Below are 18724 nucleotides of genomic sequence, written 5' to 3'. Positions count from 1 at the left end.
CTCTAGCAATTATGTTAATCATACAATTATTTATATTTAACATGGAGTTATAAAAAAATTGTTCTTGCTTCAATTTCCAATTTTTCACCCCCTATCATTCCGTCTCTAAGTTTCTTAAACACTTTAATATTTCTATTTACTGTGACTTTTTCATCCTGTTGCTCTTTCCAAACTTTAGTTTGGACAGAAAACCTTTTTGCTATGCTGGTCTGAGAAAAACTACTGTAGGTGTGGGGTCGAAAAAGTTGCTTTGCAACCTTGTGGTACAATCCCACTGTGTGGTATTTTGGATAAGTGTGCCTCTATTGTAAGAAAGAAAAGAATGGGTGGAATTTGATTGAAAGGAACTGTATGATTGAAGGGAGCTGTATGAAAGCCCATGTTGCATATGTGTGTGTGTAACTGTTGCTGTTCCAAAAGGCATAAATCAGTCATTCAATAAAATAAATAGCAGTCTGAAATAAGGATTGGGTCAATATGATAAAGTAAAATTCTTGAAGGCAATGCTCCAGTATAGTCAGCCTGAAACAAATAAAAGAATAAAAAAAAAAATTAAACTGGGGAGAGAAAAGTATGAACTATAAAGTAAAGAGTAAATTTATTCAATAAAATAGCCATTGGCTTCAACCATGGCCCCAGATAACTTTGGAATTTTCTGCAACTCTTGTGGCATCCTCCTTTTACAATCCTTGCCTTCAGTTCATCTTCAGTGTTACAACGAGTTTTGTTGGTCTCTCATTCAACTGCACCCCACACATAATAATCAAGGTGGTTGCAGTCTGGAGAGTTAGGTGGTCAGATGTTAGGAATGATGTGGTTGTAGACATTGTCTGACAGCCATGACTGGGTTCACCTGCTTGTGTGGCATGGTACAAAGTCCTGTTACCAGACATAGGAGCTTCCAGCAGCCACCCTCTTGACCCAGGGCAGCACTACCTCCTCCAGGTACTTGATGTAGGCCACTGTGTTAAGTCTGAGATTGTGTGGGAAGATGGAGGCATAACATCGCCATCACTAATGATCACTCTAAACACTATGATGTTGACTGGATGTTTGATTTTTATCACTCTCAGTACATGTTTTGGGGACAATGCAAGCCAACGGTTGTTCTGTATGTTCATTATCTGTTCGTATTGGAGCTTCCTGCACAAATGCCAAACAGTACAGCATGTTGTTTTCAAATTTCTGGCAGAGTGAATTGCATCATGGTGCTGTTTTTCTCACAGATGGTGCCCAACTCACCCTACAATACTGTGTAGTTGACAAAATCAAAAACAAACAATGCACATGGACGAAATTAAAAATATAAAGTGGTGACAATTCACCCATCGTTTATATCATCATCATCATCATCATCATTTAGCGTCCGTTTTCCATGCTAGCATGGGTTGGACGGTTCTACTGGGGTCTGTGAAGCCAGAAGGCTTCATCAGGCCCAGTCAAATCTGGCAGTGTTTCTACGGCTGGATGCCCTTCCTAACGCCAACCACTCCGTGAGTGTAGTGGGTGCTTTTTACGTGCCACCCGCACTGGTGCCAGACAGAGCTGGCAAACGGCCACGAACGGATGGTGCTTTTTATGTGCCACCGGCACGAGGGCCAGGCGAGGCTGTCAACGGACACGAAACGGGGCGGTGCTGGCAACGGTCGCGAAACGGAAAGTTCTCTTACATGCCACCGGCACTGGTAACACATCTGCAATTTCCATTGATCGATTTCGATTCTGATCCTCACTTGCCTCAATGGGTCTTCACAAGCAGAGTTTCGACATGCCACCGGCACTGGTAGCACATCCGCAATTTCCATTGATCGATTTCGATTCTGATCCTCACTTGCCTCAACACGTCTTCACAAGTAGAGTTTTGTGTCCCAAGAAGGGAAGGTATGCATACGTAGGCTGGCTCCATCCCATGTAGAAGGCCACGGGTTGTGGACTCACTTGTCCTGCCGGGTCTTCTCGCGCACAGCACACTTCCAGAGGTCTCGGTCTCTAGTCATTTCCTCAGTGAGACCTAAAGTTCGAAGGTCGTGCTTCACCACCTCGTCCCAGGTTTTCCTGGGTCTGCCTCTTCCACAGGTTCCCTCAACCGCTAGGGTGTGGCACTTTTTCACACAACTATCTTCATCCATTCTCGCCACATGACCATACCAGCGCAAACGTCTCTCTTGCACACCACAACTGATGCTTCTTAGGTCCAGCTTTTCTCTCAAGGTACTTACACTCTGCTGAGTGTGAGTACCGGCATTACACATCCATCGGAGCATACTGGCTTCATTTCTAGCGAGCTTACGCATATCCTCAGCAGTCACGGCCCATGTTTCACTGCCATGTAGCATGGCTGTTCGTACACACGCATCATACAGTCTGCCTTTCACTCTGTGCGAGAGGCCTTTTGTCACCAGCAGAGGTAAGAGCTCTCTGAACTTTGCCCAAGCTATTCTTACTCTAGCAGTTACACTTTCAGCACACCCGCCCCCGCTGCTGACTTGGTCACCTAGGTAACGGAAACTATCAACTATTTCTAGTTTTTCTCCCTGGAAAGTGACGGAAGTTGGTCTCAGAGCATTTTCAGTGTTTATTGTTCCTGAGCATCTGCCACATACAAAAACCATCTTCCTAGTTAGCCTTCCTTTGACATTGCTGCATCTCTTATGTGTCCATAGCTTACACTTGGTGCATCTTATAGAGTTTCTACCTACACCTTTTCTACAGATCGAGCAGGGCCATCTACCTGAAGGTGTTTGTGATTTGTCTACCTTCCTACTGATTACGACTTTGGTTTTAGCTAGATTGACTCTGAGGCCCTTCGATTCTAATCCTTGTTTCCACAACTGAAACTTCTCCTCCAGTTCTGATAGCGACTCAGCAATTAGAGCAAGGTCATCAGCATAGAGGAGCTCCCAAGGGCATCCTGTCTTGAATTCCTCCGTTATTGCCTGGAGGACTATGATAAATAGGAGGGGGCTGAGTACTGAGCCTTGGTGGACCCCTACCTCTACCCGGAATTCTTCACTGTACTCATTTCCAACCCTCACCCTACTAGCGGCGTCCCTATACATGGCCCGCACAGCTCTCACTAACCATTCATCTATCCCTAGTTTTCTCATTGCCCACCAGATAAGGGATCGGGGGACCCTGTCGAAGGCTTTCTCCATGTCAACAAAAGCCAGGTACAGGGGCTTATCTTTGGCTAGGTATTTCTCCTGCAGCTGCCTTACCAGGAATATAGCATCAGTAGTACTTTTCCCTGGCACAAACCCAAACTGCATCTCATCTAAACTAACTCTCTCTCTAATTAGTTGGGCTATGACCCTCTCCGTAACCTTCATCACCTGGTCCAACAGCTTGATACCTCTGTAGTTATTTGTATCTAGGGCATCACCTTTACCTTTGTAGCAGTTGACTATTATACTGCTACACCAGTCATTGGGTATGACCCCTTTGTGTATCACCTGATTAACTATATGGGTGACTAGGCTATAGCCGACAATACCAGACATTTTGAGCATCTCTGCAGTGATTCCTGATGGGCCTGGGGCTTTCCCTGTCTTCATGCTTCTAATTGCCTTAGCTACCACAGAACTATCAACTCGGATAGCTGGTCCCTCTGTTGGGTCAACATTCGGCAGACTCTCTTTATCCCATTCATTTTCTTCATTCAGCAACCTTTCATAGTGGCATCTCCAAACCTCTCTCTTCACATCCTCATTTAGCGCAAGTGAACCATCTTCCATGCGAACACACTTCTCTCCTACCACATCACGATTCTCTCTCACACACTGTCTTGCAACACGAAACACCTCAAGTCTTTCATCCTCACGGCGCAGAACATTGGCAAATTTTTTCTTATCTGCTTCCCCTCTGGCTAAATAAACCTGTCTCCTAGCTTCTCTTTTGGCAGTCTGATACAATTCCCTGCTACCCCCATTTTTCCAGACCTTCCAAGCCTGTCTCTTTTCTCTAATAGCCCTGTCTACAATATTGTTCCACCACCACGTTATTCTAGGTCGAGAGGGGACTTTGCACCAGCCACAGATCTGGTCAGTGGCTCTCAGCAGGTTGTCCCTTAGAAACGTCCAACTGTCTTCTACCCCCTGTGATGCTCTATCCCCTTCTACTTCGTCAGAGGCTTCAAGTAATATGTCCCTAAATCTCTGTCCATTTGCAGGATCTTTAAGCTTCCAGATCCTTCTTCTCCATATTTGTCGTCTTCTGGTTGTCCTCCTAGTCCTGATCCTAAAGTCACTAACTACCAGTCTATGTTGTGGGGTACATTCTTCACCTGGGAAGGTTTTGGCATTTATAAGCAGCCATCTCTCCCTTTGCCTTGTAAGGATGTAGTCAATTTGGCTGGTATGTTGGCCCGATTGGTAAGTGACTAGGTGGCTGGTAGGTTTCCTGAAGTTAGTGTTGCAAATCATAAGATTATTTGCATCGCAGAACTCCAGCAGCCTGGTTCCCTCCTCGTTGCGGGAGCCATAGCCATAGCCTCCATGTACGCCATGGAAGCCCCCAGCATGTTGTCCAACGTGACCATTGAAGTCACCAGCCACAAAGATAAGGTCTCTGTCGTTCGTCAATGAGGTAGTGTGTGTGTGTGTGTGTATATATATATATATATATATATATATATATATATATACATATATATAAAAAATTGGCACTGCTTAACAAAACCATTCACAGTAAAAAAGCACATGAAAGTTTATTTACAAAAGCAACTACAAACTAATTATAGTTCTAAAATCTGACCGAAAAAGTAGGTAGATTCACTAGTATAATCAGTAGCACACTCAGTCGCATAAACAGAGAGGTGTGGGTTCAAGTCCTACATGTACAGGAAAACCTGCTTTTTTCTGTCAAGAGCTTATATGCCCCATTATTAGACTGCTATAAGCTTTAAGCTTATAAAATAATATATACTAGCTGGACCCGTGAAAAGCATCTGTAAACAGTGTATTGGTGCCATGAGAAATGTTTGTATATTACAACTGTCTGTCTTTACGTTCTGAGTTTAAATTCTGCCGAGATTGACATTGCCTTTTGTCTTTTCGGGGTCAATAAATTAAGTATCAGTTGTGTACTGGGGTTGATCTAATCAACTGGCTCCCAGATTGATGGATACATGGCCCTTAGAAAACTTCTCAATGCACTTGTTTAGATAAGTAGCAACTAATACTGTACTAAACCACATCAATGTAATACTTGTATTTCTATGTATACCTGTAAACAAAAGCCATATGCAATCTCATTAAAACAAAAAAAGAAATGTTTCCTAACAGGGAAATTTTTTTGAGTGGTAATAAACTTGAGCTGGCTTAATTGAAATGAAAGAGAGCAGGGTTTCTTGTGAAATACATACAAGTCTCTGATCAAAATGAAATCCACTGTGGTCTTGTAGAGGTCACTCAAGAAGTTCATTGCAATGTATTCTTTACTTTTATTTAATCATACTTACATAGTTCTCAATAGATGTGCATTGATGGAAAGATAACTTGCTCTTTGAATCCTTTTAGGTTTATGTCATTAGGAAACAGAGACCTGTATTATAATGGTGGTATATTTGTAATCTTTTTCAATATTTTACAGTTTAATTGTGAGGAAAAAAATCTGCATTCACTTAACATAAAAGAACATTGTATGTAATTTCTGTTTGATCCAGATGTTATTAGCTGAGCAAAATTGTTTGAAGTTGGGGGAATGGGGGGACTGCTGTTTTTCTTATATTGAATCACTGTAATTCCTATAAATATTTGGGTATAGGTCAAAGCAACAAGGACATTATAAAGTGAAAAATCCTCCCAAAATTCCTTTTAGAACTGATTCCATTATAAATTAGCCTAAGAAGTTCACTTAATAAGGTTCTTGCAGCAAACAGCTTATGTGAATTAGTGTGCTGCCTAGTTTGTTTTAGCCATACATGCAAATTCAGTATCAAAATCCCTTTAAACAGACCTAGTTGCATAATACTGATTTTTGCTTTCATACATTTTTACATATAAGATGATGAATATTATAATTGGGACCAGTAGTAATAGGAGAATGTATAAACTAAGTTGTCTTTCCTTTATTTACTAAAATAAGAACTCTAAAACACAAATAATGAACTCTATCCTAGTTGTGTGCTTTGTTTTTATGACTTTTTCTTCCCTTTCACTAACAGTTTCAAGAATTTGATGTTTTGTCTTCAGAGATTTTGATTACAAATAAATGTTTTGAAAATCTCACTCCTCATCCACTGACAGAATATAATATGTTAAATTACATGGCTAGTATCAGGTTAGATATTTTATAGCTGTATTTGTGTGGGTTTAAGAAAAAAAAATTCTTTAGAATCTCTAGTGATCTTGTTGAACTGCCACACTAAGCTCTGGCTAGATATGACAAGTAGCCAATCAAACACCCTGCTCAAGGTCATACTTAGTATATTAAACTATGGGACTCTTACTGTTGGGTTAACTTTCTACTTACATTTAACTGTGTAGGATTGGTTCTTTTAAGGCCTAGGAGATAGTAACTATAATATCATTTAGATATTTTTTCAGCCCTTTAATATACAGATTTCTCTGTCAAATCTAATGCTTAATTATTCACATTGTTTTGAATTAATTATGCATTATCTTGTTGCTTTGAAATTTTGATAATGTGACTGTTTATTTTTAGAGTGCCATTGGATCTGGCCAGTTTGAATATAAAGCAGGCAGAATATTTTGCCCAGATATGGTTGGTTTAAATGCTAAAGGGTTAAATTAATAGCTGACCATAATTTCTGAATTTTATCTTGTATAAGGTTAATTCTGCAATTTGACAGGATCCTATTGATGCAATTATTTGTAATTATTTGCAATTATTTGTAAACTAAGAGCTCCAAGAAGGATCAAATTTTACTATAATTCTTATAGATGAGGAATTTAAAGGGAAAAAAGTTATTGTAATTATAAAATCACAATAACAAACAGTTAATTGTTTATCTGGTAATATAATTATGTTGGAAGCGTTAGTTGTGAAGGCTATGTTATTGGTATTATATAAACTGCCACCCTGAAGTTAAGAAGTTAATAGATGTAATGGGAATTTTCTTCATGTATATTTTAATGTGAATAAGATGTGTGCGTGTATGTCTGTATATGTAATTGTTTTTAAACGCAGTCATATATGTATGTTTATATATTTATATATACTAGCAGAAAGACTGCCCTCCAGGCGGTTTTCTGCTAGACACTTGATAATATTTTCACATTTGATTCCCAGTTCTAATAATTTTTATGATATTTTACATCTAATTATTTCTTTGTATAATAGTGCTCACTTACTAAGTAAATATTGCTTTCATTATTTTATCACAGTCATAATCTCTCTTTTTTTAAACAAACCTCACGATAGTCCAACAGGAGGGAGAAGCCATTTGTCAAGTTTTACTTTCCCCTCAAAGCAACATAGAGGTTTCAGTTCAGCAACCCATCTGTAAGCTTTGCAGTGTGTGTGAGAGAGAACATTGCAAACAATGAATGAAATAAACATGAAATGAAAAAATCATATAAATAAAAGGGCATTACTACAGATGTATACACCCCTGACTTTGTTGCCTCATAACATCCAAAAAATGGATATTTTTAAACAAAATTTTCTACAAGTTGCGCTAAGATATTGTTGTTTCAGAGTATAAAGGGATTTATGGGAAAGAATTTTTCTGACGGAGTGGTGAGAGGAGTTTTGGAAAATTCACACAATCCGACATTTTCTCCTCATAACTTTCATGACGATGGTTTTCTTTTAATGAAAGTTTATACAAATCCCTTTCAAATGGCATAGATTATGATTATAAAGAAATTTGTGGGGGAAATTTGTTGGTGGTGGTGGGATTTCCCCCCATCTTTTTTAAACCACAGCCTTTGAAATGATGGGGTAGGTGGGGGTGGGAGTCATCTTTACATGTGAAAGTGGAGGGTGGTTTGGGTTGTGCTAGAAACAACAGTGAAACCTCCCTTGAATTGTTCATTTTTTCCTCTGAAAATATTTACATTTTTTTTGTTTTTTGTTTATCAAAAAGGCTCCTCCTATGGTTTTTAAGTTAAAAAAGAAAATGGTCAGAATCGGTCCAGATAGTTATTATTGCAAGGCTTATAGTGTTCCAAACAGCCATAACAACAAAATCACTTCTAAAGTTTTTTTACAAAACAAATTTCCATTCAATAAATAGTGTTTTTACATTCCGTATACATCAATAGAATAAACTGTAAGTTTTCCAAATAGTGAATTAAAACTTGAAATGAAAACATTGAAACAGAAAGTGAGAGGTTTGCAAATGAAAATAGAATACACTGCAGCGAATGCAACGAATATTTAAATTTGTCAGAAATTGGAGTTCAAAATCCAATAAAGTTTAGAAATCGAAATTATATGAAATTTCAGGGACATGAATTTTTTAAAAATTTCTAGATGGTCAAGCCTTTAATTATTGCTTTCTTTTAGCACTCTTAGTAACTGTTATATACCTAATTAATAAGCAGCTTTCTCTATTATAAAATAGATGTAATTTAATCTTTTCAGATTTTATCCTGGAATAAATTCCAACTAATTGGTTAATGAAATTTGCTTCCAGGTAAGTTATTAATTTCCTTTTAATTCATCTTTTTTTCCCCACAGTTTTTTTTTACCCCCCCCCCCCCCTTTTTTAAATAATTAAGATGCTAACCTCAATCCAAAACCATTTCATAAAGTTGACTTGATTGATTTCAGATACACTTTCTTGATTGTAAAGTTAGGGAAAATTACAAGAACTGTGATTATGCTGCTTTGTGTTTGTTGTAACTACTGTCATCTGTATTATTGCTGTAAAAGTAGTAGTTTAGTGCTGTAGTCATTTGTTATTGTAATCAATTAAAATAGTTGTTGCTATGCAAATACATTTTGTTTCAATTCAGTGAAAGCAAACCATAAAAGTGTACTTTAATAAGGGAATGTCTACTGTCAGAGAAGCAAGTATTTACACTGTAACATGAGAATTACAGACTTGGGAATAATTAGTGGTAGTTATGTTGAACAGAATTATATCAACTTTACATATATATAGACTGAAGTAGTTGATAGATAGAGAGGGGAAGAAAAAGAAAGAACATATTAAAATGGTAATGTGGCCTAATATAAAAAAGCTGTAGTCTTTAAAGAATTGATTTTTGAACTTTACTAATTCAGAGTTGAGATCTGTTAATGTAATTCCAGTAGTGTTCAACTTAAGTAGTGCTAGGTTAGCAGATCTCTCCACTTCTCTTTCTCCTGTTAGCTTATGTAGTTAACCCCCTTTTCCCATGTTGTTTTATTGATTGATTTCTACATGAACAGTGGATGTTACATTATATTTATTTAAAAAGGAAACTATCTCCAGCCTATAAAGAAATTTGCTATTCAGTACTGGAACTAATGACTTAAGAAATAAATAGGTTATATTTTTGTGAAGTTGTTTAAGTAGGCTAAAACTTACTTTCCAATAATGTGTAAATGAAGTACTAAGCAGAACTGAGAGGATGCATTAAGCCTCCCATTGAATACAAAATCCTGGCTAATATTGTGTTGGCATTGAATCCACCCATTAGCCTCTCTTTGGCAGCAATGATATTTAAGAAAAAAAGGAAAAGAAAGAAAGAAAAAAAAAGATATTCATTCAGGTATTTTATAGTAATTTCATCCTTTTAGTGATGTACTATATAAGGTTCAAAGCAAAAGTTAACTCTGTGTTAATTCCTATTATTCTTCCAAGAAGAACAGAAAATGTTGCCCATCATCTTCTGCAGATGAACAATTGTGAAAAACTTAAGCTTTAGATCTGAAATGTTAATAATTTAGAGTTTCAATACAAGATAAAAGTTTATTACACTACTCATATTAGTATGAATTCATATCACAATAAAAGTAAGCTAATGGATTTCTATTCATTTTACAACTGGCAATAATGAATGATAAGTTTTGTAACTGAAATAGTAACTTATTCTTCCCCTTCATATAGAATTTTTTGTAGCATTTGCCTCATTTGAATCATTCTTAGACACAAGATTTTTATAACTTCAGGCAGTGTTTCTGAGTGATCGTTCTATCTATATTATGTCACTGAGTAATGAAAGCTATTTCTATTGTTAAAATCTTATAGAAAATAAGTCACAGCAAGTGTTTTCAATTGCTCATGACTATTTTATTATTGATCTATACTGTATACAGAAGCACAGAAAGGTAACTTTAAGATAGACTAAACTAGTTGGGTTTCATTTATTCAGTGCTTTTCTCTCTTTTTTCCCTTTTAAATATAGATTTTAAAACATTGCTTCTTTCTTGGGGGTAAAAATGTATCTATATTTTTATCGTCCATTTATTTATTTAAGTTTAAACTTTTTATTTCCTTATGTAAAGGCATTTATCATTTATAGAACACTTTGTAACTTATTTACTCTGGAATTGTGTCTGTAAAGGAGAAACATACACTCACTATTCTTTTGTTTTCCATTCTTCTGTTTCTTGTTTTCTCTTTCACTCTTTCTCACTATAACTACAATAATAATATTCAAAGTAGGTTATCTTTAGATCTGTTGAAATTCAGAGATGCCTTCCTTTAATTTTGTACATTTTCGTAAATTTGGTTATATTCCAATTTATCTTGTTTAGTAGTCTTGTGTGCTGTCCTCATAATTACTGATTTCTATATTCAGGCAGCTACTTTGGGAAATGGGTTTCTTAATACTTTGGAATCTGGTCTATGAGTATATCCATCACTTTAGAAACCTATTACCAATGATTTATAAAGAAGTACTAACATTTATACATAACTGCTTAAAAAGTTTATCTTTTATCTACCTTTTTGCCAACATTTTATGATTTAAATAATCAATAAAAGGAGTTCATAAATGAACTCCTTTTATTGATCATTTAAATCTTTCTATTTTAAATTCTTAATCTATACTGAGTAGAATTTACATATGACTTTTATTGATATTTTAGTCTATTTCTTTTATACTGTGTTGTGATTTTACCATTGTGGAATGACAGGCTCCAGGCAAGTGAAGTCAACAACACTGTTTTGATTCCTAGTTACAGATTCTCTTTTCTTACCTGACAAATATCCTTCAGAATAGAACAGTCACATGAGCTCATTTCCCTTCCACCTCTTAAAAGTAGTATCCTTGTGTGTATACAAAAAATAAAAGCATCTTTTCCTGTTATGTTGAAATCGTATCTGAACTGCTAATCTTTTGGTAGAGTTTCTAAAGTACTACTATCTTCTGCAGAAGATAAATACTTATCCCACAGCTAGTTTCTCTGATCAACTCTGTACAACTTCAATTCACCCCCCCCCCCCGCCACATTCTTAAAATTTGTTATATTATTATACACTACTTTATTTTTTATCTTTTCAGTCATTAGACTGTGGCCATGCTGAGGCACTGCTTTGAAAATTTTTTAGTCAAATGAATTGACCCTAGTACCTTTTTCCTTTTTTAAAGACAGCTACTTATTCTATCAATCTCTTTTGCCAAACCACTAGATTACAGTGGCGTAAATGCATCAAGATCGCTTGTCAAGCAGTGATGGAGGACAAACACAGATACAAAGTCACACACACATGCATCACAAAAAACAATTGTTAGTCTGGCCAGCTCCTGTCAAACCATCCAATCCATGCCAGCATGGAAAATGGGCATTAAATGATATATACACAGTAGGCTTCTTTTTGTTTCCATCTACCAAATTCACTCAAGGCTTTCGTTGACCTGAGGTTATTTTAGAAGACACTTGCCCAAGGAGCCACGCAGTGGGATTGAACTTGGAAACATGTGGTTGGGAAGCAAGCTTCTTACCACATTAGCCACATCTGTGTTTGTTGAAAAAAATAATTAACTATTGACTTCTGTTTAATTATCTTCATTTTTCATGACTTGATATGTGTTTTTTTTTAGCACATTGTTTACAAGTTTTTTTGTTTCATTTACTTTTGGTTGTGTTAAACACCCGGTATATTCTAATATCTTTATATATTGTTATAGTTTTATTGAATTAGCAGCGATGAACTTTTAACAACTGTTATGAACCATTGTCATGCCTATCTTCCTGGTTATCATCATCTTCATTCAAGTCTCTCCATTGTACACAGGCTCTATTTTGTGACACTTAGTTCTTATTTGAAAAGTGCAGTGTTATGGTTGAAAATTTATCTACATTGTCGCTATAGTTAATGTCTCTTGCATGTTTCATATGTAGCAAGTCCAAAGTTTCTCTTGACACTTTCTACTCTTGGTAGCATAACTCTCAACCATTTAAAGTTATAAGGTTAGTAAGAAGAAGTTAAGAATCTTTTGCAGATCATTGTAGTCAGCTTAACTGTTGGAAAGTAATAATGTTTGGACATTACTCATACTTTCTTTATAATTTCCTTGCACTCCTTCTCCTTTTTTCTCTGTAAGCCATTCTGTTACATAAATGTCAAAATTAGTATTGATAAATAGCTTATTTTCCAACTAAGTTTTACTACAGCAAGCTGTTTGATTTAGTCATAAAATACATAAATGTATTATAATCAATCAATATATAGTTGTCCTCATTACTTAACTATTGGTTTTCATGTAGATGGCATCTCTCTGTTATTTATTCTCTAAACAATTTTACTTCAACAGGTATTGTGATGTCTGTACTTCACTGATGTGGATATATTAAGGACGAAACATGTCAAGAGCTGCTTCTCATACATGTTGAAATAATTAAAATATTAGTCATTGGTTAATATTCTGCCCACACTGTATAATTATATTTCTCTTGAAGCTTTTAATGTCTGCTGCATTAAATATGCTAACACCATTTTAATCAAGTAAACTGGGACAAGTTGTCTTTCTTGCCTAAGGACACATTATAGTAGGGAACCAGTGAGGGAGATATTGTGTGGTTGTGTCACCTGTTTGGTGTAGCACCAAAAACTCCCTCTACAATCTTAAATGAGGATACCTTATATAATGTAGTCTTACATACCCCTAAAAAGATTGGACGATCATAGCTGGAATGCATTTCATTCTATGTTTGCTCAATTAGTGTTAATCAAGGTCTACACAACAGCAAGCATAATGTAATGAGCCAGCAAAGTGGCCTTGATATTAGTCAATGAGAGAGCCATTGCATGGCTGCTCATCTTGTTAGAATTACCAAGCAAATTGCCCTAAAATCACACCTGACTGGTTTAGAAAAGGAAGGACACATTGGGCAATTTAGTCAGGGGTGCACAATGCCTGAATGTAAAAATGTTAGTCCAGTGCTGGTGGAGTTAAACAACAAAAACTGCAACCACACAGAATACACACACATACATACATGTGATGTGTAAGCATAGTTGTGTTATGAAGTTTGCCTTGCAACCATATGGTTTCAGGTTCAATCTGACTGCATGGTACTTTGGACATGTCTTCTATTATGTCCCTAGTGTGACCAATTCTTTGAGTGAATATTGTAGATGGCAGTTGTGTGGAAGTCTATCATTATGTTTGTGAGTATACATCTTTGTGTTTGTTCTTCTACTGCTTGACAAATGATGTCGGTTTGCTTACTTTCTGGTCAATAATGATGTCAGTTTGTTCAACTATTCCCTTCAAGATGGTGCTCCAGCATGGCCAAAGACCAATAACTGAAACAAGTAAAAGAAAATGAGAATATATACACATTGGATGGCTTTCAGTAAGCTGTTGTTTTCCTGTAATTTAAAATTTTAATATAAAGGTTATTTTTCAAGTTATTTCAACTCCAGTCAAAAATCTAAATCAGTAACTTTTAATGTAACCTTGGGCAAAAAAAAAAAAAAAAAAAAACTTTCACTTCATTTGTATATCTCAAACAATACCAAAGGACAAAATGAAATTTTACTTCGAAATTTATATTGAATGAACTCTTTCCCTACACTCTCCTAACACAGTTCCAGTCAATTAGGCTCTCTCTTGACTGTTAATTATTAGATCCTCATAAACATTAAACATTTTTGATGAGGCCTTTGAGTATGAAAAAAAAAAACAAAGTATTATGGCAACATCTGACAACTTTCATAATTAAAGGAGAAAGTTTAAGGCAGTGAGTTGGCAGAAACGTTAGTACACTGGGCATAATGCTTAGTGGTATTTCGTCTGTCTTTACGTCCTGAGTTCAAATTCTGCTGAGGTTGACTTTGCCTTTCATCCTTTCGGGATTGATAAATTAAGTACCAGTTGCGTACTGGAGTCAATTGAATCAACTGCCCTCCTCCTCCAAAATTTCGGGCCTTGTGCCTAGAGTCGAAAAATAAATAAATTAAAGTAGACAGTATTGCTTTAGCATTTTTGTTTCAACATAAATCTATAAATTATTACCTTTTTAATTACTCCTTTTGACTTACTCTTAGAGACATAGAATCTGTTTTGATTTCTGTTTCTGTCTTTGTGTTGTTATTATTAGAGTGGTTGAAAGTGGCAAGTTGACAGAGTTGTTAGCATGCCGGGCAAAATGCTTAGCAGCATTTTGTCCTTCTTTACATTCTGAGTTCAAATTCCGCCTAGGGTTGACTTTGCTTTTCATCCTTTTGGTGTCAATAAAATAAGTACCAATGGAACACTGGGGTTGACGTAATCGATTTAACTCCTCCTCTGAACTTGCTGGCCTTGTGCCAAAATTTGATATCATTATTAGGGTGATAGATGACAAAATTCCTATAGCATCAACAAAAATGCTTTATGGTATTTGCTTGAGCTCTTTATGTTCTGGGTTCAAATATCACTGAGGTCATCTTTGCTTTTCATCCTTTTGGTGTTGGTATAACATAGTACCAGTCAAATACTGGGGTCAGTGATATTGGTTAACTCTTCCCCTTAAAATTTCTGACCTCAATTAGGAGCCACTATCATTATAATAATTATTGTGATGTGAAGGCTCATGGTTCAGTGGTTAGAGCATCAAGCTCACAGTCATGAGGTAGTGAGTTTGATTCTCAGACCAAGCTGTGTGTTGTGTTCTTGAGCAAGATACTTCATTTCACATTGCTCCAGTTCACTCAGCTGTAGAAATGAGTTGCGAAGTAAATTGTACCAAGCTGTATTGGCCTTTGTCTTTCTCTTGGATAACAAGATGTATGTAGTATATGTAAGATGACTTGTGTCAGTTTATTAGCCTGTATAGTATATGTTGCATAAATTATGCTTTTTAGATTATTATCAGGTGGAGCAAAAAGTAAGCAGCATTTTGAAACATGAAATTCATCACAATATACCGTAAATCCTCGAGTATAATCCACATTTTCCCCCCAAAATTTAAAGGTCAAAATCCCTAGTGCGTACTATATACGAGGTTAAAAATGAAAAATATTTTCTAAGCAATGTCTGAGTCTCTATTTGCTGTCCAGCAATGCTTATTCAGATGCATTTTGTGATGTCGGATTCAAAAATACCTTAAGCTAAGCCTGAAAGCAATGAAGTCATAAAAGAATCATCCATAACTTGCAGTAAACAACATTTATTAAAATAAAAGTATTCAGAACACAGAATAACATGTAACAAAAACAATTTGCAAACATATTTACATTCCCATATAACAGTTAAGAACATCACCATTATTGTATTACGCATGCGCGGAAGTGTTGTTCGAATAGCTGCTGCTGGCTTAATGACACACGACTCAAGTTAGAGAAGGGATGCGTATTATACACAAGGTTTAGGTTTTTCAGAGGTACAGCCCCCTAAAAATCCCCTGCGTATTATACTCAAGGGCGGACTATACTCGAGGACTTACAGTATTTCAACAATGCAAAAATTTTATTCATCAAAGTAAGTACCATTACAGTCAACACAGTTTTGCCAATGAGTTACAAGTTTGTTTATTCCAGTAACATAAAAATCTGAAGTTCTGATGAACTCTTTGAATGCACTTTCAGCATTGGTTTCATTTTTGAACTTCTTCTCTCACAGAAAACCATCAAAGTGCTTGAAAAGTGGTAGTTGGTAGGAGAAAGGTCTGAGGAATAAGCTGGGTGGGGAAGAACTACTTAGCCAAGTTCTCTCAACTTCTGGAGCATCATTAATGAAATGTGTGGTTGAGCATTGTCACAAAGAATGATTGGCTCTCTTCTGTTGACCTGTTTGGGATGGAGGAGTTGCAGTTTTTCATCATTTTGGCAATTTCATGGCAATATGTTTCTACACTGATATTTTTTCTAGGTTTTAAGAAGTTATAGTGGATGAGTCCAGCAGTACACCACCAAACAATCACCATAAACTTCTTTTTGAAGGACTTGGGTTTAGGGAAGGTTTTCAGTGCTTCATTTTGGTCCAACCACTGCAAAGAACATTTTTTATTATTGTACAATTACAATACAGTTGAGAAATGGATCAGTCTGGTTATGGAGAAGCAATGAGCAAATTTCATATCTGCGCATTTTCTGATTTTCATTCAAATAGTATGGTACTCATTTGTCCAGCTTTTTTGATTTTCCGATCGCATGCAAATGGCTGCAGGCAGTATTCTGACTAACTTGAAGTTCTTTTGCCTGTTCTCTTTACATGGATCTTCCACAATGACAGTCTTTAATTGACCATCATCAATGACAGATGGGCGTCCATTATGCTCACAATCTTCAAGGCTCAGGTCTCCACTGCGAAATCATTCAAACCATTTTCGAGCTGACCACTCAGTGGTCATTTCCTCACCAACCGTTTCATTGATATTGCGAGGAGTTTCAGCTGCTTCACATCATTTCTAAAAGTTAAATAGCAAAATTGCTTGAATATTGCACTTGGACACTTCCATTTCAGATGATTGTAACAATGGTGAATAAAATATCAGTTAATTTATTGATGCATTTGGGCAAGTCTATGTCTGTATTATCAGACAATTTTTTTAAAAATGCTTTTAAAAAATTCAAAACTTTGCGAAAATCCAGTACAAATTCTTCATGTTTCAAAATATTGCTTATTTTTTACTCAACCTGATAGATGATTGTTGTATAGTGTTTTGTGTGAGATGATTGATCTATATGAGCTATTCTATTGAATTGACAATCTTGTGTAAGATGTGGGCTGTTCCTAGCAGAGCTACTTTTGAGACAATGTGTAATATTGTGAGGTTTCTTTTGATATTTTTTATTATCATTATTATTGTAATGAATTGACGATCATTAGAGTGCTAGACAAAATCTTTTTATATTTAGTCGGGGTGGATTATATTCCAAGTCAACCATAATCAATTTTGGTTTCCATCTTTCTTTTGATGATAAAATAAAATGCTAATCAAGTAGCTGAGTTAATTTAATCAACTGATCTCTCCCTGCTGAATTTGTGGACAGGGTTGGTAAAAAATTGGGCATCAGCACACCTGAATGTGTCATTTTTTCATTTCTTCTTTGTTAGTTTGTTCATAAAGAAAGGCTATTAGCTGTAGTATAATTAGTTCCTGGTTCACTTTTAGTTATTATGTCATCCCATAAATAATGTGGTTTTTTATACTTCTTTTATTTTTTAAAATATAGTTCTTTTTTTAATGTAAAATAGACTCTCCTTCATTTTCTACAGTGCTCTTCCATCAATCTGGTAGACTTTCAAGGACCCTCTCCCAAGATTCACTTGTCCGTGATGAAAAATATTTCTCCAGTACTGTTCTGACCTCACCTACAGAATTCATATTTTTCCGTCCAAATGATTGTGAAGACTGTGGAATAAATGATAATCAGATAGGGCAATGTCTGGTGAATATGGTGAGTAGGGCATCGTTTCCCATCCAAACTGTTCCAGCCTTTGGAATGTCATCCTCGTTGTATGTGGCCGAGCATTATCCTGATGGAAGACCACTTTTCGTCTTGAAACCAAAGATGGTCATTTTTCTTCTAGCACTTACTTACAAGTGGCTCACAGTAGATCTCCTTTGTTATTGTTTGGTTTGGGTTTAAAAGTTCAAAGTGGACTAGACCCTTCATATCCCACCAAATAGATAACAACATCTTACATGAGTGAAGATCTTCTTTAGCCTGGGGTGCTAGTATTTCTCCTTTCCCTACCCATTGTCTTCGGTGCTTGACATTTTTATAGAAAACCCATTTCTCCTCACCAGTCACTATTCGGTCCAAAAAAGATTCATTTTTGAGACGTGACAGCAAAGAAGAGCACACATTCACTCTCTGCAAACAATTAGACTCAGAAAGTTTGTGAGGGACCCATTGACCCAATTTGCTGACTTTTCCAATGGCACACAAGTGTCACTGAATGGTTGAATGATCAAATCCATGCTTTTCTGCTAGTTTCTCAACAGTTAGGATGGAATTTTGTTCCACCAGGGTTTGCAGGATGTTCTCTTCAAGCGCTACAGATCTTCCAGGATGAGGTTTGTCTTCTAGGCTGTAGTTTCCATCTTGGAATTTCTGGAATCACTATTGACACTAGCTTATGCGTATTGTCCAATCTCCATATACCGCATTAGTATTCCTCGCACTCTCTGTTACATTGTTGTCTTTATCGAACTCATAAAGCAAAATATACTGAATATGCTCCTTTGTCACTTCCATTATAGCTTTGAAAAAATAACTGTTAAAATCAAACTGCACTCTTCAAAACTTGCACTAAGAATAAGGGCATGGTAAAATTACTACCTGCTTTTATAGCAAGTTGATGCAGGTAGTTTATCCCATCCTTCTCTGTTCATGCAATAGCAAAAAACTGCATCATTTATGGGATTACCTAGTATGTTCACCCGA

At 36.2% G+C, this 18724-nt stretch overlaps 1 protein-coding gene across 17 annotated transcripts in view; it reads left to right on the top strand.

Moving 5' to 3' along the window:
• LOC115209152 (polypeptide N-acetylgalactosaminyltransferase 1) overlaps window positions 1–18724 on the top strand; it is a 612460-nt gene that overhangs the window by 129493 nt on the left and 464243 nt on the right. For all 17 annotated transcript variants that reach the window (XM_036502255.1, XM_036502216.1, XM_029777469.2 and 14 more), the window contains exon 2: window positions 8551–8602. The gene's annotated coding sequence lies outside the window, so the exon portion shown is untranslated. The remainder of the gene's footprint in view (window positions 1–8550; window positions 8603–18724) is intronic.

Source organism: Octopus sinensis, linkage group LG1 (genome assembly GCF_006345805.1).
Source record: "Octopus sinensis linkage group LG1, ASM634580v1, whole genome shotgun sequence".
Taxonomy (NCBI): domain Eukaryota; kingdom Metazoa; phylum Mollusca; class Cephalopoda; order Octopoda; family Octopodidae; genus Octopus; species Octopus sinensis.
Note: the sequence above shows the minus strand (reverse complement) of the source record. Positions and strands in the feature narration are given on the sequence as shown.